Genomic DNA, 22,925 nt, shown 5'->3' on the forward strand with positions numbered 1-22,925 from the left:
AGAAGTCACATAGCTCTTCCTTTGTCTAGTTAATCTTTAGAAACTGTGCAGAAATCCTTATGATCTTCCCTTTTTACCTTTTAACATACATTAACAAAATAAAGTAGAAACTATTAACAGGATAATTTGTTTTTGGTAAAGTTATTCATGTTTTCCAATCATATTGTAAGACCAAAAATATGTCTTTGGTCTATGCTACTTCCCCATGAACAACTCTGTTAAGAAACTATAAAATAAAGCTGATTTTCTGTTTTGGCGCTGGTTGCAGTCATCAGCTGCATCAGACCTCCTGACACCATCTTTTGTCTTTTGTGTCTTCTCTTCTGTTTTATTTCCTCAATCCCCACTGCTTCCACACTGGTTCATTCCCCTTCTCTTTGCAGGCTATTGAAAGGTGGCCCCCAAACAGGGACCAGAGTATAGGGAAGTAGGTGCGTGCAGGTGAGGAACTGCCCCATGAGAACAAAAAAGTGAAACTGTGTAGTTGGTAATTTTTTTCGGGGGTAATCATTGTCAGGAGAAGTAAATTATGGGACAGGCTCAAAGGAGTGAGAACTATTTATTCAAATTCTTAAATCTATGTTAAAAACCAGGAGTTATTGGCTCAGCGCCTGTAACTCAGCCGCTAGGGCGCCAGCCACATACATTGGAGCTGGTGGGTTTGAATCCAGCCCGGGCCTGCCAAACAATGACAACTACAACCCAAAAATAGCTGGGCGTTGTGACCGTCACTTATAGTCCCAGCTACTTGGGAGCCTGAGGCAAGAGAATTGCTTAAGCCCAAAAGTTTGAGGTTGCTGTTAACTATGACAGCACATCACTCTACTGAGGGCGACAAAGTGAGACTCTGTCTCAAAAAGAAACAAACAGGGCAGCACCTGTGGCTCAGTGGCACTGGGCATGTATACCTAGTGTGGTGGGGTCAAACCTGCCCCCGGCCAAACTGCAACAAAAAATAGCCGAGTGTTCTGATGGGCACCTGTAGTCCCAGCTACTCAGGAGGCTGAGGCAAGAGGATTGCCTAAGCCCAGGAGTTGGAGATTGTTGTGAGCTGTGACACCACAGCACTCTACTGAGGGTGATAAAGTGAGACTCTGTCTCAAAATAAAAACAAAAAAACAAACAAACAACAACAACAACAACAACAAAAAACCCAGGAGCTATTCTATTCATATTAATCAGTTAAAGCCCCCTTTCCAATCTCTACAAGGTTTATCCTCTTCAGCTCTGGCAGAAGAACCCCTCCCCCCTAAATCGCAACAAGAGTTACATGATGAAGAACACAAGTAGGAAAAGGAATGTTCCTCTTCCGCTTCAGAAGAAGATACACACCCTCCTGGGTTAGTAGCTATGGCTGGGCTTCAATTGCTATGCTACCTAAACCTGCTTTGCCTTGCCCTTCTTCATGCCCTCATCTGCCAGAGCTCAAAGAATTTGCTTCTGTGGCAGCTGTAGCTCCTGACTAGGAGGTCTATTGTTCTAGCACCATATCAGAAAACCATTCTTCATGCCTATAAACACTTTCAAAAACAAATTTCTTAATACGGATCAGTAATTGCCCTTGAGGATTGCAAACTAAAATACCCATTTCCTATTTAAAGTGCAAGTTAATTTACTCCACTATTCACTCTCAAAAGATTCAGTTCTCCAACTCAGTTAACTTTAGTTTAGAAGGTGACCCTGAGGGGGTCCCTAGACTGCTCCCATAAATGTTAATGTAAGTGCTGCCAAGGAAGTCCGGTGGTCGCCTGGACAGGCGGGGCTGGGGGTATATTTCTCCAACACTCCTAGGAGTGCTGCCAGGAGATTTCTCCTAGGAATCTTGGGGTTCTGCTCTCGTATACCCATGGTATCCAATCACTGTGGTCTACCTGCTTTATTTTGGTTGAATGCTGAAAACTTTAATTCTCATTAGTTCTAATTTTTTTTTTTTTTGAGAAATTCAGTGTTTCTATGTCTGCTGTGTATTACAAAAGCTCAGGCCTCAATCCCAAATAACAGCCCATTGGGGCATATTTGTCTGATTGGTCTCAGTATGGGTACCCACCTATAACTAAAAGACAATGTCAATTTTATTGTAACATGGCCAGGCCCATGTATCTATCATCTTGACTCTGGAGAAAAATGGCCTGTGAGTGGATCCTTGAAGAATGATAATGATAATGTATTGTTTAAAATAACAACTCTGTTGGGTGGTGCCTGTGGCTCAAAGGAGTAGGAGTAGGCTCAACCCGGCCCCATATCCTGGAGGTGGTGAGTTCAAACCCAGCCTTGGCCAAAAAAAAAAAAAAAAAAAAAACTACAAAAAAAATAATAAAAAATGAAAAAATAACAACTCTATACTTAAGTTTGTTTTTTCTTAATAGAATTTATGAGCCCAAAAGCAGTAATTAAAACTATATTTATATATCTAATTTATAGGGTATAAAATGGTTAACAAAAATAATTTAAAATGATAACTAGAACCTAGGTAAATTGCTAAAATACATAAATTAGGTAATTAAAAATTAATAGTCTGAATAAAAATATATGTTTCAAAGTATTTAAAAGCCAACAAATGTAAAGTTTGTCTGTCTGTATATGTCTTGTCCTATGATATTTCACTATCAAAATCTACAAAAGAGTTCTAACTAATTCTCTGGAATTTGAAAACCATTTGATTCATTAAAATTTGAAAACCATTTTCTTTTGGATTATAGTCCCTGAAAAAATACAAAAAGTGTTTCTCCTTTTTCTTATTTAGGTCAACTCTTTGAGGATAGACAAATTCATCCACAAAAACTTCAAATTCTCACTGATAAACTCACTACTTTAATTTTCAGCAATTACTAGGAGATATTAATTGGCTTCGTCCCTCATTAAAGCTTACAACTGGAGACTTAAAACCTCTTTTTGATATTTGTAAAGGTCTAGTTCATCCTTCTTCCCTTTCTTTGACTCTTGCAGCAATTGAAGCCCTTGCTAAAGTAGAGAGAGCTTTACAACGAGCACAACTTACCTATGTTAATCCCAATTTTCCAGTCTATTTACTAATTTTCCCTACTTTTCATAATCCCACTGCTTTATTGAGGCAATCTTTCAGCTCTTTAGAATGGATACCTTTGGACACAACACCAAAATGAGTTTTAACTCCCTATTATGAGATGATTGCGGCCTTTTTTTTTTTTTTCTTTCTTTCTTTCTTTTTTTTTTTTGAGGCAGAGTCTCACTTGTTCACCCTTGGTAGTGCTATGGTGTCTTAGCTCCCAGCAATCTCAAATTCTTGAGTTCAAGTGATCCTCTTGCCTCAGCCTCCCAAGTAGCGGGGACTATGGGTGCCTCCACAATGCCCAGCTATTTTTGGAGATGGGGTCTTGTTCTGGCTTCAGGCTGGTGCTGCTTTAATTCTTTAAGGTTGCCAATGACTTTGGCTACTCTTAGGACATGACCCTGTGTTTATCATTGTCTCTTATTCTACTGACCAACAACAGTGGCTCTAGGAAGTGTCATCTTGGTCAAGGGGACTGTCATTATGTTGTGCCCAGGAGTTCCACAAACATCACACACAAGTTAAATTTAAAGAGGAGTCCTTTTACTGAAGAGCCGCTGGTGACTGCCTCAGTGTCCCAACATGAGGTTTCTGAGAGTAGCCCCAAGTACTTAAGGGGTCAGGTTTTTAGTCTGCATCCTGGTTGGCACGCAGGCTGTCCAGGTGGATCCGGGTAGGTCGTCAGCAAGCATTGTACAAAAGCAGAATTTTGCAGTTGGTCAGCCATACGTCATACATTTTTGTTTTAATATTTTCCTCTATACATCTTAGTCTCAGTAGTTTCTCCACCTGTTACTGTTTAAAGGTCAGTCTGGGGACAGTTGGTGCCTCCTGGTTCATTTCCCAGGGAGTTAGTCAAGCAAGAAACTGGGAACTAGAAGCAAGAAATCAGTTAGTACTTTCTCATTTATCTTGGGGGTGAACCAGGCTTATTTCATTTCTTTTTCTTGAAAGCTTGCAGTCCGGAAATTTGCCAGGAGTTAACTGGTATTTTTCCATTATAGCCTAGGCCTACTAGGCCTAAGAATTACCCACCAGATAAAATTGTTCAGTTTGCTTCCGTCACTGTTATTTCTTTTCTTTTTCCTTTTACTATTGTTTCCCAACCAATCCTTCATGTTCCTACGGTTTTCAAGGATGGTTCTACTTCAGATATTGAAAGTATGGTTATTGACAATGAAGTTTTCACCGAAAAACTTCTTATTCTTCAGCTCAATGAGTGGAACTATATGCTGTTATTATGGATTTTACACACTTCTCTCAGACTTCTTTCAACCTTTACACTGACAGGCATTGTGGCCACTATTGCAACAACTCTCAAGGCCAAGGCATTGTTGAACGTGCTCATTGCACTCTTAAACTTGAATTGCTAAAGTTAGAAAAGGGAAGAAATATATCCTGGTACTCCACATAACCTCTCTCACTCTCTTTTCACTTAAAAAAAATTTTTGACAGAATCTCACTATGTCATGCTTGGTAGAGTGCAGTGGCATCATCACAGCTCACAGCAACCTTGAACTCTTAGGCTTAAGTGATTCTCTTGCCTCAGCCTCCCAAGTAGCTGGGACTACAGGTGCCTCCTACAATGCCCGGGTTTTTTTTTTTTGTTGTTGTTGTTGCAGTTGTCATTGTTGTTTAGCAGGCCCAGGCTGGGTTCCAACCCACCAGCCTTGGTGTATGTGGCCGGCACTATAACCACTGTGCTACGGGCGCTGAGCCTCACTTTAAAATTTTTAAATGTTAATACTTTAGGTCACACAGCAACAGAATGTTTTGGATTGCTCCATCCTCTAAAAACCCTGAGATCCTATGGAAGGACCCCCTTAACTGGTACCTGGCAAGGGCCTGATCCTGTGTTAATATGGGAAAGAAGACATGTTATGTTCTTCCTAGAACAGCTAACAGCCCTTGTTGGCTTCTAAATGGGGATTTACAGAATATGAAGTGACATCACCTTCTTCTCCATCCACTGAAATACCTCCCTGTACTGTCCCTTCTATAACTACGGGACTGTTCTAGAAGACTACCTGCCTCTCGTAACATTAATAATTATGTCACTGCCGGAGAATGGATTCCAAATATTTTAACAACAGAACCAGGAGTTATCCAGCAAGATCTCTGGCACCTTGTAGCAGCCCTTCAACCAGGAGAAGTTTTAAAACCCACAATTGACCCGATGCAAATGGCGTTCAAACTTTACATTAAGTTATAGCTTGTGTTCCACCTCTCAGACTTTTTATTAGTGGGTGACATATCTATAACCAAAATTTGCTATTGCTGTAATTGAACAGCAGTCTTTGTTATGTTACCTGTGAATTCTCAGCCATGGTATGATGAATCAGGTATGCAGACTTTAGTTGAGCTTAATAAGTATTTCCACCATGGTATAACTTGTAAGAAAAGAGTTATAGCCATGATCATAGCAGGCGTTACAGCGCTAGTTGTCATCATAGCCAGTGCTGTTACTTCGGCTATGGCTCTTACTCAGTCTATTCAAACAGCCCATTTTGTAAATACGTTAGCTCAAAGTACTTCTTTAGCATTATCTTTTCAAAAAGACATAGATGAAAGGATAGAAACTAAACGCGGTGCTTTAGAACAAGTAGTAACTTTAATAGGAGATGAAGTTCAAAGTTTAAAAGCACGATTGTCTTTATGTTGCCATGCATGATTTCAATAGATTTGTGGCACTCCTAAACCTTATAATGAATCTCAGTGGAACTGGGACAAAATAAAAAACCATTTACAAGGAATATGGTCCCGTCATGATAATAGCCTTGATATAGCAAACTTCTTCAAGAAATTCAAACTATGCATAAAGCTCAACTGAATGTTTATGGTCCTGTTCAACCTGCCAAAGATATTTTTGACAAAATATAGTCTTTTAATCCTGTAGAAAAAGTTGCACATCTAACAATAGCTATAATTATGTTAGGAAATTTAGTGTTGTTTTTATTTTGTACCCTCTCAGTCTTCTGTGGAGTCGGAGCAAAACAATCCCTCCAATTAAAAGCATCCATTCATGAATTGAAGCTAAGAAATAAAAAGGAGGAGTTGTGGAGAGTGGGCTGTCAGGCAGCAGGGCCCCCACAGCCTGGGGAACATTCAGAGAATGACTCCCCAACTACTTCTCCTCCTATCCCAAAACAACAATCTTCCTTTCTTCATGTTCTGTCTGCCAGAAGTTACTTAGCTCTTTCTTTGTCTAGGTAATCTTTAGAAACTGTGCAGAAATCCTTGTGATCTTTCCCTTTTTACCTTTTAACATATGTTAATGAAGTTAAGTAGTTGAAACCATTAATAGGAAGATTTATTTTTGATAAAGTTATTTATCATATTGTAAGACCCCGAATATGTCTTTTGTTTATGCTACTTCCCAGTAAACAACTCTGCCAAGATGCTATAAAATAAGATGATTTAGTGTTTTGGTGCTGGTTGCAGCATCAGCTGCATTAGAACTCCTGACCCATCCTTCATCTCTTGTGTCTTCTCTTCAGTTTTATTAGCTCAATCCCAACTGCTTCCACTCTGGTTCATTCCCCTTCTCCTCACAGGCTTGCGGAAGATCCTGTTCGAAGTAAAATCAATTATTCTCAAAACGGGTATGAATTGTAGGTAAAATGGGTAGCATGTCTAGGCACCCTTGACCAATAATGGTATCTTCAAACCAACTTTAGAAGTAATACATAGATAATGTCTCTTAAAATGTGTATGCATTTGAGGGGCAACCTCTGTATATTAGAAGAGTGCTTGGCATATTACAATCACATATAAGTGTTAGGCCAGGTGCAGTGGCTCACAGCTATAATCTTAGACTCTGGGAGGCCAAGGTGGGAGGATCCTTTGAGCTCAGGAGTTGGAGACTAACTCTCTGAACAAGAGACCCTTTCTTACTAAAAATACAAGAAAAAAAAAATAGCCAGGCATTTTGGCAGGCACCTATAGTCCCAGCTACTGGGAGGCTGAGACAGAGGATCTCTTGAACCCAGGAGTTTGAAGTTGTAGTGAGCTAGGCTGAGCCACAGCAACGTATCCCAGCCAACAGAGTGAGACTCTGACTCAAAAAAAAAAAAAAAAAATCACATGTAAGTTGGGATTTTTGTGTTTCTACTCTGGGTAGAGTGCCATGGTGTCATAGCTCACAACTTCAAACTCGTGAGTGCAAAGGATCCTCTTGACTCAGCCACCCTAGTAGCTAGGACTATAGCCATGTACCACAGCACCTGGCTAGTTTTTCTATTTTTAGTAGAGACGGGTCTTGATCTAGTTAAGGCTGATCTTGAACTTGTGAACTCAAGCAATCTACCTCTCTCGGCCTCTCAAAATGCTAGGATTACAGGTGTGAGCCACCATGCCTGGCCACATGTAAGTATTAAATATCATTTTTCTCTTACATTACCAATTCTATCCTAAATGGCTGGCAGAGAAAAAAAAACTGATCAGCAGTTTTAGCTAAACAACTTCTTGAGTTACACTCCTATAAGAAATTTCATCACAATAACAGATTTTTCATAGTTCCAAATTTTGGGTGGTGCCTATGGCTCAGCGAGTAGGGTGCCAGCCCCATATACTGAGGGTGGCGGGTTGGAACCTGGCCCCAGCCAAATTGCAACATAGTTCCAAATTTTGCTTATTTCAGTTCTGCAATGTGTGGAATTCCCCACAGGGTGGCAGAAAATCACTGGAAATGATAGACAGTTGGTGTCTACTTTTCATGTTAGCAACTTTATCATTTAATAAGCTTGATCAGTATAGGCTTTGGTTTTCAATAAGCCATTGTAAAATTTGTCTTTTCATCCCCATGTCGTGAATTATTCATACTTATTGGTGTAACATGACAAACTACAGATAAACCAAAAAAGATAATCATTATCATGGTGGCTCACACCTATTAATACATTTACATATATTCTTTCAGGTGTGTGTATAACTGCATAAATTACACATATATCTTTATAAAAATGAGATGATGTACTTAATAGTTTACATTTCTTTATTTTTAATTTAGATTTTATTTTTATTTTTTGAGACAGAGCCTCAAGCTGTCGCCCTGGGTAGAGTGCCGTAGCATCACAGCTCACAGCAACCTCCAACTCCTGGCCTCAAGTGATTCTCCTGCCTCCGCATCCCAAATAGCTGGGACTACAGGTGCTTGCCACAACGTCCGGCTGTTTTTCTTTTTTTTTTGGTTGCAGCCATCATTGTTGTTTGGCTGGTCCGGGCTGGATTCGAACCTGCCAGGTCTATGTGGCCGGCGCCTTAGCCGCTTGAGCCACAGGTGCCGATTTATTTTTAATTTAAAACTCTATCATGAACTCCTTTTCAGGTTAATTACATCCTTTTTTTTGTGGATAATTTATTTAGTAGCTATCCTTTATTGAACATTTAGGTTGCTCCTTTTTTTTATATTTAAAAACAACACTTCATAGAGTATCCAAAACATCAGAACATAGGACTAACTTGTTTTCAAACTATATATTAATTACATTTTAAAGGAATAGGCTCAGCATATTTTCCTTCAACTTTCGAGTACCTTCCTCTATGAAGTCTTGCTAAAGCAATGTATCCAATTGTTAATCAGAAGAAAAATATTAAAAATACACAATTTTCCCTGTGTTTCCAGACTTTGGGGACAACATTTAGTATATATTTTACAATAATTTATTGTTTCTATATGCCACATTGAATGGGCTGATGTTTAAATTCTTAAATATTGGAAAAAAATCCAGAGGGAAAGAAAGATCGACTTCCAGACTGTCTGTAGAAGGTATCACTGGGAAAGAGGATCCCTGTACTGTTACCTGCAAATCTAGGGCTTATATGCCACAGGGAAAGGGTAACTGCTTCAGAGGGGATGTGTTGGACCTTTGAAGTCGATTCAGGGAAAGGCAGGAATACCATAAGCTATATGTACATCATAGTCTGTAATTTGGTTAAAGGCAGGATTTATGGTAAGTACATGTTTATGATAACATCAAAGGTGTTTGACATAAGGGCAGGATTTGAAATAAATAAGTACTAACAGTAGATAGATAAAGTAGGAATCATGGGAGCATTCCCAGAACTGGGGTTAATCAGAAGTCAACATAACAGATTAGCATCCAAAATGGAGTTGCAATAGTCTCCACATGCCCTCTGCCACCTTCTTGAATGTCAGAAGGGCAACAGTGTCTCAGGGTGAGAGGTAAGTAAAGTGGCTTTTCTCTGGGAAGCCCTGTCTGTTATTAGGTATATGGTTTCCACCGGGAAGGACCGTTTGTAGCCTGGGGATTACTAATTACTCCTCCTAACCTCTCCCCCCAACTTCCTTTTTTTGTTTATTTTATTTTTTATTGGCAAGTTTTCCATATGGATGCTATGGTCTTGGTATACATTTTATGTCCTATTTCCTTTCTTCACCTGGCCCACTCTGCCATGAAAATGTGGAAGTCTTGTGCTAACTTCACTTCAGCACACAGATCTCGGATAGCTCTTTTCTGCTGCTGCGTGATTTGCTATTCCCATTGCTAATCCTTTGTTCCCTCATCAAACTAGTCACACAGCATCTCCCAACAGATGGAGAATTTTGGGTATGCTATTATTCTGTACTCACAGGGCATATTGTACTCCCTCAGACTGTTTTTGTAAATAAAAGAGCATCTCCTTACACAATTTTTTTTTCTTGAGACAGAGCCTCACTTTGTTGCCCTTGGTAGAGTACTGTGGCTTCATAACTCACAGCAACCTCAAACTCTTGGGCTTAAGTGGTTCTCTTGCTTCAGCCTACTAAGTAGCTGGGACTACAGGTGCCCATCACAATGCCTGGCTATTTTTAGAGACAAGTTCTCACTCTGGCTCAGGCTGGTCTCGAGCCTGTGAGCTCAGGCAATCCACTTGCCTTGGCCTCCCAGAGTGCTGGATTACAGGTGTGAGCCACCACACCCTGCCCTCCTTACACAGTGTTTGCCTGAATGTTTCTCACAATTCCCGCCTTGCCTATGGGGCAAACTCAAGGTATCTTTCATATTTTTTTTTGACACAGAGTCTCACTATGTCACCTTTGGTAGAGTGCTGTGGCATCACAGCTCGCAGCATCCTCAAACTCTTGGGCTTAAGCTGTTCTCTTGCCTCAGCCTCCCAAGTATCTGGGACTACTGGTACCTGCCACAGTGCCTGGCTATTTTTTGGTTGCAGTTGTTTAGCTGGCCAGGGCCGGGTTCAAACCCACCACCCTTGGTATATGTGGCTGGCAATGTAACCACTGTGCTATGGCGCTGAGCCGCAAGGTATCTTTTAAAATGAAAAAGTTCCTCACAGAGGTGCTGCTAGTCCTTGTGACAGTTTTCTGCAAATTAGCCTAGTGAATCCCCTCTGGCTGGATAAAGCTCCGTGGGGCAAGGTCGGTGAGCTGAACACTACCTTTTCTAATTATCGTATAGGTGCCTTTGTGCAAATTTTCAAAAGATACCTTTCCTGGGCAGATAAAATCTTCCTCTTGAACATGTGGCTTGATCCCTGGAATGCTTCCTTAGCTGAGTGCTCTATGCAGGACACCACCTGCTCACCTGTACAAATTGGCCCTAGTTACCCACCGAGATCTTGCAATAGAATCTAATTCTTTGATTTATGATAAGAAGAACCTCTCATTGTTCTGTTAAGGAATAATTTCTGGAGGACTGATTGTGAACATAATAATGCAATTTCTAGATATATTCACATATATACTACTTAACGATATTCACTAGCCCTGCTCTCCAACTCCCAGTTCAACCTTGGGCCAGAGGTAAGATGAGAGAAGATGAAGAATAAGACATTTGAGACGATGCCAGGAAAATGCTTCTGTAAGTTCAAATTTCAGAAGGCACAAGATATATTGAACCAAATTTGTGCATGCTGCTTCAGTCCACACTGTGCGATTTTATAGCCAGATTGTTATTCTTGCTTACAAGCATATAACTTCAGTGATACTTGGCAGCTCACTCATAATTTTCAAAAAAAAAAAAAAAACCTCATGAAGTATCCTTTTTACACGGACTGAAGATGTCTTTACTAGTTAGGCTTGAGGGTAAAAATGGATACAATTATATATTCATTTAATTATTCATAACATGAGTTGAAATGAATGTGTACATATTTTTCACTTGTTCACTTTATAAAATTCAAAACTAAACCCAGCAGCAGTTTTGTCTTTGGCATGGTGACAAGTTTCTTTTCTACAATGAACCACCAGTCAAAGAAATTGTTCCAGAGAGAATTTGTGCTTGCCTGTTTCAGAAAATCAAATTGGACGGTACACATAGATTACACATCACCCTGTGTGATGCTCCCACATCCCAGAAAGTACTAGAAGGAGGCAACAGCATACATTACTAATAAATTACTAATAAATGATTCCATATTCAGAGAAAGGTAGATTATAGCCATTTTAGGGAAAAATTAGGCTTATTTGGAAGAGGATTTCAGTGGACAGGACTTTAGGGATTCGATTCATTCAAGGAAATAGCTAGATTATGGTTCAAAGGGAGAGGAGAGTTAGAATTCAGATCTGGACTTCATTGTGTTTGCCAAGGTTGAGGGTGTGTGTGCTCTATCCACTAGAACTCAGGAAAGATCAAGTTACTCCTCAAAACCAATAGTGTGAGCAAATCTTGGACTCCATATCCCATTCTCTGTGAAGATGTTTCTATGATACCATTAAAAAAATAACAAATATGACTCAGCGCCCGTAGCACAGTGGTTACAGTGCCAGCCACATACATGGAGAGTGGTGGGTTTGAACCCGGCCTGGGCCAGCTCAACAACTGCAACAAAAAAATAGCCAGGGTCTTGTAGTCCCAGCTACTTGGGAGGCTGAAGCAAGAGAATTGCTTAGGCCCAAGAGTTTGAGGTTGCTGTGAGCTGTGACTCCACAGCACTCTACTAAAAGCGAAAAGTGAGACTCTGTCTCAAACAAACAAACAAAGGCAAATACAAGTTTAAAACTATCTGAGGGTACCCATTTTCTAATATAAAATAATAACATTTTGAAAAACCATAGCAACCATTTGGTTGCTCTCATGATCGCCACTTGGAAAGCTGATGGACAAAGATTCATGTATATTGAATCTTCGGCATTGAATAATATACAAGACCTTTCATCCTGAATAGTGGTCATTAAAAAAGGACACTCTGGGTGGCGCCTGTGGCCCAGTGGGTAGGGTGCTGGCACCATATGCCGACGGTGGCAGGTTCAAGCCTGGCCCTGGTCAAACTGCAACAAAAAAGGACACTCCACTTACTAATTAGTGCTCTTGCAAAAGTATCAAGACACAATATCATCATGCTTGGCTTATAATTAAAATAAAGATTAATCTTGAAGAGGGAAGATTTCACTCTTTTTTCTCTCCTCTAAGATATAAAATGTTAGCAGCATTATGACCACATATTTAGAAAAATATGAAAAAAATTTTTTTCAATTAGAAAAAAAGTTTAATTGATGATGATGATGATGATGATGATTTTACCAGTGATAGTGTTCTTTAGATTTCTTTTGGGCGGGTAAGTAACAAAGAGGATTGACCAACAGAAGCTTTCTGCAGTCAGTTTTAGTCTCCTCATCCAGATCAACACAAAGTCACATATATGGCTGTCATTCCCCAAAGCATTAACACTCATTCTGCATCTTTAGTGTCAAGCACAATCTTACTTGTTTTCTGAAAATAAGTACAAAATACAAAAGTAATTATTGGGTCAATGGGAAATTTTATATTTGACAAAATAACACATTAATATGGCTCTATGTAAGGCCAGTGCATTTTTATTTAATACAAATGTAAAAATTAAAAGGTGGTATCATCTAATTCATCATTGTAATGGATGACCTACAAAGGTTATTTCCAAAAATACTTTATATCCTAAAAGTAACTTGTTCAACTGAAAGAATCTAGGTGATTATTTGTATTTTAAGATATGGCAAGTCTATAAATAGATAAAATATATTAATTCAATTCTTTTAAATGAATTTCAGTACAATTGAGAAGAAATATTTGAATTGTAACATTATTCTTCATTTACATGGATTCCTTTATGATGAAGGAGAAATCCTTTCTCCTAACGTAATTGCTCACAAACCAAATTATGCTTACTAGGAAAAAGAAGAAAGCTTTCCAACTTCAGGTATACGGGGGCTATCCGGAAAGTATCTAGCCATGAATGTCTCTATTTTTCATATTACAAGGCTATATACTTTCCAGACAGCCCTTTTATATGTAATAGGGAGAGATGAATTAAATTATCATCTTTAAAAAATCCTTAATCTCTTGACTGGGTGCCCGTAGCACAGTGGTTATGGAGCCAGCCACATACACTGAGGGTGATGGGTTAGAATCCGGCCTGGGCCAGCTAAACAACTGCAACAAAAAAATAGCCAAGCATCGTGTCAGGTGCCTGTAGTCCCAGCTACTTGGGAGGCTGAGGCGAGAGAATTGCTTAAGCCCCAGAGTTTGAGGTTGCTGTGAACTGTGATGGCACAGCACTCTACAGAGGGCCATAAAGTGAGACTCTGTCTTAAAAAAAAAAAAAAATCCTTAATCTTTAAAATTCCAGATTTGGGTGGGGGGTATTAGCTCTTTATCAGGTCACCTATTAATATGAATTATTTTATATGTAAAATATATATATAACATATATATACACACATATCTATATAGCATAGATTCTGTATATATGAATGAGATGCTATTCTACTTAATAGTGACCTCACCCAGGCACTATTTGCAAAAATCATATCTAATAGGCCTTGTGCTTGAGATATGGGGGTGGAAAGGTGGGGATTTGAATCAATAAGATGATTAAAGCCTGAAATTATATTAATAGTCTTTCCTTAATTAGCTTATGAGACTGATCCATGTTAAGATTCAATTATTTTTCATAGAAAGGCTTAACACATAAAACTTATGCTATAATGACAGGAGTTCTGACTGTGCTGGGCTTTGGAGAAGCATTCTAGTCCTTATTTTGCTACAATCTCGGTGACCTTGGGCAAGTTACCTAACTTCTGACCTTCCGCTCCTTTTCCAATTTTTAAAGTACCTGAGACTCATTTTATCTAATTAGCATTTTCCTGAAGCTGGGATTATCACTTCCTTCATTTTTTTGAAATTCACTAGAATGTCATGTAAATGTTTAAGTACAAACATCTAAAAGTAGGGAAATACTTTATATATTTAATTTATTATTTCTTAAAGCTTTTTTTTTTTTTTTTAGAGACAGGATCTTGCTGTATTGCTCAGGCTGGTCTTAAACTCCTGGCCTCATCCTCTCAAACTATTGGGATAACAGGCCTGAGCCACGGCACCTGGCTTTTATTTATTTGTTTCTTCATGAATTTTTAGGAAAGATATTTTAAAATCTGAATATTTATAAAGGATATTTAGTTTGCAGATTTGTACAATGTAGTTGATAGGGCCCTGAACTCAGAATCCACAAATTTCCTTTAAAATTTCAATCTGATCTTTGAACTTGTAGATTCCTTTGCTCACCTCTTCACCCCTTCATTCCCATAAGCATTCTGTATGACCAGGAAACAGGCAGTATCAAATGAAGAAACCAGTGGCAGTCTCGGAGTGTCTCAAGCATTGCCTTGATTTGATGAATTGATAATTTTTATTTACGCCCCTTCTGAAAATGGAAATTCTTTCAAAATTTAATTTATAAGACTGCTTCTTCTTATGGGAGTTTTTGGGAGTTTCAGTTTATGGGAGTTTCAGTTCCTTATGGGAGTTTCAGTTCTTTACCTAACCTGGAGGTATATAGGAAACATGGTCAAAAGTAATCACTTGAAACTTATTCCTTTTCTCATTTTAATAATTTTTTTAAATGTTTTGACTATTTACAAAACCATTTAAAAAATATTTTAAAAGTACTAATAAAAATGCATGTGTTTGGAGGTTCTTTTAGCTAGGGTATAGTATTTCAGAGGCATCTTAGGGACTTCCTAAGTAAGAGATCTTACTTCAATTTATTTTAGGAAAAAATAGTCTCAGGTTGTGATCTTCGCTGCCTGTTTTCTCCCACACCGTTGTAAATGGGTTTGATATTTAAGTTTTGATCCAGAAAAGAATAATTCATTTTTATCTTCATTTAATTTTAATAGTCAAGGAATAGTCTATAAAGATTGAATAAATTTAATCCTCTGCAATTAGTGTCAAATTAATTCATTCTGGATGTGGGTAACTGAAGAAATACAGAGCCTCCTACACACTGACAGACGCCTTTATCAGGTTCAATGTTTTATGTGAATGATCCTACTTGAAAGGAAGTTACCTTGTTTCTACCGCCTCCCTTTCCATCCTTGTTAATTGTTTGTTTTTAAACCTAAACTTTCTCTCAGTGTTCTGTCAGGCCTATAGTACTATTCTTTGGATCAACTGTGTGATTCTACAAAGATACATTCTGCTGCTGATTTGGCTTCTTTGGGCAGGAAATTCGATTTTCTCCCTCTGATGGAAGTTCACAACCCTGTAACTTCTGTAAGTTGCTCTAGAGAGGAGAATGTGGTCAGACCTCCTGAGGATTAAAATGATCTGGCTATCTCTTGTGTGCAGCAAGCAGACAGGATTACTCTAAATGGCCATTTGCCTCAGACAACACGATGCATCTGGATCATCCCAGATTTGTTACCCAGAGATGATTTTTTCAGAGCAGGAATATGTTCCTTCCCTTGGAGGAGCCAAGACACTAAAAGCTACCATGCAATTCAGAACTCAAGACATTCAAAATACCCCTTTTTCTTTATTTCCTTTAAAATAAACACTCGGGTTATATAATTGATATCTGAAGGTTTTATAATTAACCATTTTAATACTAGAAGAATATAACAATCTAGTAGGCTCTTAATTTCTTTTTTTTTTTTTTTGTGATTTTTGGCCAGGGCTGGGTTTGAACCCGCCACCTACGGCATATGGGACCGGCGGCACCCTACTCCTTGAGCCACAGGTGCCACCCATTTTTTTTCTTTTTTCTTTTTTTGGCCAGGGCTGGGTTTGAACCCACCACCTCCAGCATATGGGGCCGGCGCCCTACCCCTTTGAGCCACAGGGGCCGTCCAGGCTCTTAATTTCTAGTACAGCTGCAAATGCATCCTGGCTGTCACTAAACATGACTCATCAAGATTTTTAAAAAGATAATTTAGTTATCTCTTGTCAAGTCACTATTTAATGTTATTTTCTATATTTGCTGTGATAAGCATTAAAGTCCGTTTATTGGTTGATAAATCATTGTTTAGGAGTGTCTAAAGGGTTCAGTAAATGGTATGAAATTGCCATAGTGTAATAAATGGTTATTTGATAATGAATGAAATTGTTTGAAAATACTGTTAAAATGTCAAGTTTAAACATATAGATCATTATTCAAAAGGAAGGCAAACACGGAAACCACAGTGACATCATAAATATACTGCAATAAACACATTTATTTATACCAGGCAAGTTGTAGGTACTTTGTACAAATGCATACAAATTGATATATGAAGTTAATTTCAATCTGTAAAAGTAATTGCACTGGTTTAACTTATTTAACTCTCCTTACAATAATATTTATTGCAGAAAAAGAAGGTAAAGAAATAAATGATGATAAATAGATAAAATACATAGGAAATGGGAATTGTTTTACAATTTAATTACACTGTCACATAAAATTATCACACAAATACACGAACCCGACAGCAGAAATACATTAAAACTCTATTATTCGATGCAGAGAATAGTTTTTTGTTGGCCTTTATTTCATTTGCACATTTAAAATAATTTTATTTTTTCTGCCAGCATAAAATGTGTAGGCACTGTCCAAAGCAAAAGAAGAGTAAGTTAGAAACAAACATTCTTTTCTTTTTTTTCCTTTTTCTTAAATTTAATTTGTCATATATAAGGTTTTTATATACAATCAGTGTGCATTGTAAACAAACAAATATTATTTTCTAAAAGAAACATTTTGCTTTGCTAAATGCTGTGAAGACTTGCCTGCAATCTAAGAAAAGGGCAACAAGCCCTGTTCCTCTATGGTTAGTCTATTGAAGAAATGTTGGGAACTCATGATAGAAAATGAAGTTAATTGATTTGTTACACTGTGCAGAGCTTATAAGGTGCACAAATAACTTAGCAGATGTACATCTTAAGTGATGTAACATTTCATTTTGGATAAATAAATCTATACTGCAAAGATTCAGTGCTTTTACAAAGTCAAGTAACATTTATTTCCTAATATTTATGAAGCATATTCTAGGTGCCCTGAGTGTTATTTAGGCTCTGTCCCAGTGAGGGTGATTATTTAGCAGGAAAGATGAGACATGTTCATAAGAAATAAGGCATTTATGTCTGGCGTGGTTACTTATTTGCTGGTCTGTTATATATTGGTTATTTTGACTAAGTTTTTAAATCATAAATTGGGACCAGAATATAGTGTCACACAACCTTCAAGCAAAAAGTTTAAAACTTGGAATCAATTTCTGTCTTTTGTCTTTATCATTTTATAACATATTTAATAATATTTATATTAATAACATGTTTAGGTTATCAGAGCAAGGATAATTGTATTCATTCTATAATGGAAAATAACAAAATTTAGTCTGGGAAAAGTGAACATAAGAGTTAAACTAGTCAAAGGGAAAAACTAATTGGAGGGATGGGTGAAAATTGAAAATTATTATGGGAGTGAAATCTGGAAGGTTTAATGAAACTAATATATTATCAAGTTATTCAAAAATACATCACATAATTTCTTTATGATGGTAAAATATTTAACCATAGACAATAAACTTATTTTTTAGATGATTTTTGGTCTTTATGAAGTAAAGCCTTATTTCTTTCTCATTTTTTTCAATATCCATTCAAATTAAAGGCAATGTGTGGGTCTTTTGTAGTGTGGAGGTCAAAGAAGACATTGTAATGTCTTAAATACCTGGATCCTAACAAATTGGATTTATTCTTCTGATTTGTTATAAAATGCCTCGTGGGAAAACATGAATGATAAATGAAAAATCAGAAGTAAGTTTTTGTGGATTTGGTTGATCAGAAAAGAGTTTATCTGAAATTAGTTAAGCTGTTCTCTAAAGAAATCTTTGATAATTTTCTCATCTCTCATACTTGAAGCATCTTTAATAATACTGATTTTATAGTCAAACCAATATATGTATATATTTTATATATTTATGTATAGGTTCTTTTACTTGTACATCCTTCTTTCAATGGGTAATTCATTTTTTTTCTTAAGTAAAACAAGGAGTAGGAATGATAAAAATACAACAGTATTCAACTTGTTTAAAAATAATAAGAATACAGTCAATTTTTATTATGTATTGATATTTCCATTTTTATTGCTGTTAAAAGATAATTTGTAATAAGTCCAATTTAATAACGAGGTAAATGTAAACATAATTCTTATCAGAGAGCGAGCTACATCTGATATTTTTGATTGCATGATACGCAATTAAACACACACATTTTTAATTGCATGACATGGAATACTGTGTTTTAAATATGAAGGGTTTGGAGCTCATTTTGATTTCAACTAGGGTACTCATTTATAACAGAAAGGAAGTAGACATTGAAATAGGTAAAATACAATAAGAAATGTAATTCAGACATGACAATGGAAAATGGAGATGCTTAAAAAGAAAATTTAGAGTATCAGATATTGATGAGAGTAGAATCATAAAATGTAATCCCTAGAACGGTTTTCATATTCCTATAAATTAAGTAAATTGACTCACTACTGAACGTTAGGGTCTCCAAAATGATATGTATACACTGAAAATATGATCTTTTTTATTGGCTATTGCTACAGAAAGGGTCATAAGTAATGCTAGCCATTATTAGAATTTAGAAGACATCATTTATTATACTTCTGAATGGCCTGAGATACAATTGTTATTTAAGAAAATATTGATCATGGGATGTAGTTAACTTTAAACATATTGAACATACTGTTGATTTAAAGGTAAAATTCCTCTATTCTCAAATGGAGTGGTACTTAACCATCCAAAAAATAAAATTTTGTACCCCTACCTTGAATTTAAAAGTAAAACTCAAGAAAGGCAATGGATACAGTAAAACTGAAATACCTACATCTTTCTGAACATACAAAATGTCATCATGCTAAAATAGAACCTTTGCCTTTAATTTCATCCTCTCAATCTTAATGCTTCCACTAATCCTGGTCCTACTGTTACCGTTCCTTTCTGCCCCATGGTGGCAACACCTTCTCATTCGACATGCTTTCCTAAACTGTGTCATGGGGTACCTGGAGAAGTTTCCTGTGCTCTGTATGACATTGTTAAGAGGAGGTCAAGCCCTCCTTCTTTTCCCTAAGATTAGAGGTGCATCTTTTAATGGTCTACTCTGTCTATATAGAAATTATGTTAAAGTCAGGTCAAACATAAATGGGATATTACTTACTGTGTCTACATTTTATGTGAAGAATGCCACCAGTTAGTGCCAAGAGCAAATTGTAAGCACTGGTACATATTTGCATTAACATGCTTTCTGAGCTTGGCCCGGCCTCCTTGCTTCAGACATCTTCATCACCCTGAACATGGCCTTTTGAAATATTTTCTCTTTCCCTTTGTTGTTGTTTTGTTAGATTTCTCTGTGTAAAAATATATTATTTTACCTATACATGTAGTAAATGAAGTACTCTCCTTGGCCATCTGGTGATAGTCATCAGTGAGGTATGTAACTTTTTTTAAAGGATGAGTTTACAAACTTAATTGCCTGACCTTGTAAGTATACATTTCTTGCAGAGGTTGGGAGGTGGGAGAAGGGAATATATCACATACGATGTTTTCACCCCAGCCTTGAAAAGCTGTACAGATCTGGATGGAGGCCTATTTCATTACACAGGTAATAAAGCTGCTATAGAATACTTGTTGATGCATTATATTTTTTAAGTTTTGTTAAGTCAGGCTTACCAGGTATAATTTACAGATGTTAAAATTCATCCCATTTAGTTCTTGGTTTACAGGAAAGGGAAGAAAAAAACAATTGTTTCTTTTGGTGGGGCTGAATCTAGGCAAATAAGGAACTTCAGCTTCCTCCTGTACTTTGAGAGAGCCAGTGTGTGTGTTGGGGGGGTTGGGGAGGGTGGGCAAGAGAGACCTTCAGGCTTTTTCAGGTGAGAATGCCAAGCCACCTTAATTTGGTTCCAGCAGTGGCAATAAACAACCTTGAGAGGTGGTGGGTTTTTTGTTTGGTTTTGGGATTTTTTTGCTGAAAAAATTATCTTTATTATAAGGAAAATACACAGAAAAACAGAGCTAGAAGGTGGTAGACAGATAGGGAAAATGTAATCACCAAGGAGGCTGCCCCAAACATCGCTTCTTACTATAGAGAATTATTTGGCCCTTACCTCATCTGCCATTCATGATTGAAAGAAACTTGCCCTAGCAGGACTGGAGTCCCCTTTTCCAATCTGTTCTCTTCCCGGCAGCTTGACAAAGGTTGTCTAGTTCTCAGGCTATCAAAATATAGAAAAAAGTATGGAGAAGGATGTTATAGCCCCTTATTCCAGTGCTTTCCTCATGCCTGTGGAACTATCCCCAGCCCCATCCCTCAATCTTTGTTGATAGCAAAGGCATGAACCACAGTGGAATTGAGGCAACTTAGGCAGTAGTACACTGAGCAATGAGACTGTGTTGATGAGGAAGTGAGCAGCATCATACTTGGTGTAAAGCTGTGTGGGGCACAATAGGAGAGATGCTGAAGAACTTGTGGGAAGAAGTAAACTAGAGCGTGCAGTCCATCTGCTCCCAGTGTGTCATAGCAGGGAGCTATGGGATCAGGGGGTCTCAAAAGGCGTCCCTTTTACCGTATGTAGGACTTACCATTGATTAGTTATGGATGCCGGTGGTCAGGGTACAGACAAGAGGAATGCTGAAGAAGGGGATGCTGAGTAGAGCCACATGCAGCAGTCCTACCAAGATGATGTAGGCCAGCCAGATGCCCCGACTAGTTATCCCTTGAGTTACTTCGTTGTGTGCCACCCACATTCATCCGAAAGCCAGCTTCAGAAGCCGGTCAGGCTAGGGGCGTGGAGCTCGCTTCTACCAAACCGCTTGCTTTCCCCCAGAAGTTTGCTTTTTGAAACTCAAAACTCCCGCCCCCTGCGCTGCTCACTGCGGCCCCGCCCATTATGAAGACGTCACGTATTTAATTTAATCCATTCCCGCAAGGATTTCTGGGAGAGCAAGCACACCGGAAGCCGAAGTCCAGGAGTCAAATCGTCATTTCCTTCCGAGATAGGAGCTCGACGGATGTCTTATCTCTTGCTCAGACATATCTCTGAATGGAGGCTGTGAAGAAGGAGCTGGGCAGCCTGCGAGGGCACCAGAACGAGGACGTGGCAGCAGAATGAGGACGTGGTGGCAGCGGTGGCGGTGGTGGTGAAGCAGGAGCGTCTCAGCCTGGAGGCCGGGCCACCAGCCCACGGAAGCGAAGCCCGAGGAGTTAGCCGGTCCCCAGCCAAAAAGAAAAACAAGTCCTCAGGGAGAAGAAACAAGTCTCCTCTCTGTAAGAGAAGCCGAAGTCCTCAGCTCTCAACGGTCAAAGTGAAGCAGGGACGTGCGGATCATCCCCAGAGAGGACGGGAGGATCGGCAGCGCCTGAAACCTTCAGAGCAGGACCCGAAGAGATTTCAGAACAGTGACCGAGACAGACACCAGAGCTATTCCCGCCAAAGTAGAACCTCTAACGAGAGACCTGGGAGTGGACAGGCTCAGGGATGGGATCTGGACATTCAGAAGCTTCAGGCTCAAGAAGAAGAGCGGGAACATTGCCAGAAGAATGAAGTTAGTGGCAGTGGCAATGAGTCTCAGGAGGCACCTTGGCCTGGTGGCAACAACAAAGAAAAAGAGGTGCCTGTTAAAGAAAAACCAAATTTTGAACTTTCTGGGGGCCCTTCTGGAAGACACTAACACCTTCCGAGGTGTAGTCATTAACTATAGTGAGCCCCCAGAAGCACGTATCCCCCCAAAACGGTGGCGTCTCTACCCATTTAAAAATAATGACGTGAAAAAAAAATGATGAAGTGCTTCCAGTCATGTACATACATCAACAAAGTGCGTACCACCTAGGTCGATACAGCCGACCTATTGATCATCCTTCTTGTTCAAAGCAGCATGTGGTCTTTCGGAATCGGCTTGTGGAATATACTCGTGCTGATGGCACAGTTAGTCGAATAGTGAAGCCTTATATCATTGACCTTGGCTCAGGCAATGGCACCTTCTTAAACAACAGACGTGTTGAGCCACAGAGATACTATGAACTTAAAGAAAAGGATGTACTCAAGTTTGGGTTCAGTAGCAGAGAATATGTCTTGCTCCATGAGTCATCAGACACTTCTGAAATAGGCAGGAAAGAAGATGTGGATGATGAAGAGGAGGAGGAAGTGTCTGACAGCAAACTAAGAACCCAGGTTATTTAGACACCTTTTCCTTCTTGAAAGGCTTTGATCCTGAGAGCTCTGTAGTGCTCTCTGTAATGCCTTTTAGTGCCTTAAGTCTTTTCCTCTGTCTCTGACCAGCTTATGTTACAATTTATGAACGCTGACATATGTTTTGTTGAACTTTTTTCTATGGCACATCAGCCACATGACTGGGGGCATTTGTTTTCAGAACAGTTTCACCAGTTGTACAACGCATCGTGTTTTAGTGGAAATGTGGTTTTAGTTGGTGCTTTCAGAACTGCTACCTAGGAAACTGTAAACCCTCCGTTAAGGGGGGAGTGTGGCTTGTTCTCTTTGTACAGTTACTTTATTTATATACATAGTTGTTAAGCTTTGTGACCAGGTGTTTTTGTTTTGGGGCAAACCCCTGGGCAGAGAATCTAACTGAGCTTTGGTTATTACCAAAATAGCCTCCAGTATATACCAAAGCTTTGACCTGGTTGGG

General features: G+C 38.6%; 1 pseudogene; it reads left to right on the top strand.

The window, feature by feature from the left end:
• The first annotated feature begins 3,423 nt into the window (after window positions 1-3,423).
• On the top strand, window positions 3,424-22,459 carry LOC128588697 (smad nuclear-interacting protein 1-like; annotated as a pseudogene).
• Window positions 22,460-22,925: the final 466 nt, after the last annotated feature.

Source organism: Nycticebus coucang, chromosome 6, assembly GCF_027406575.1.
Source record: "Nycticebus coucang isolate mNycCou1 chromosome 6, mNycCou1.pri, whole genome shotgun sequence".
Classification (NCBI taxonomy): Eukaryota; Metazoa; Chordata; class Mammalia; order Primates; family Lorisidae; genus Nycticebus; species Nycticebus coucang.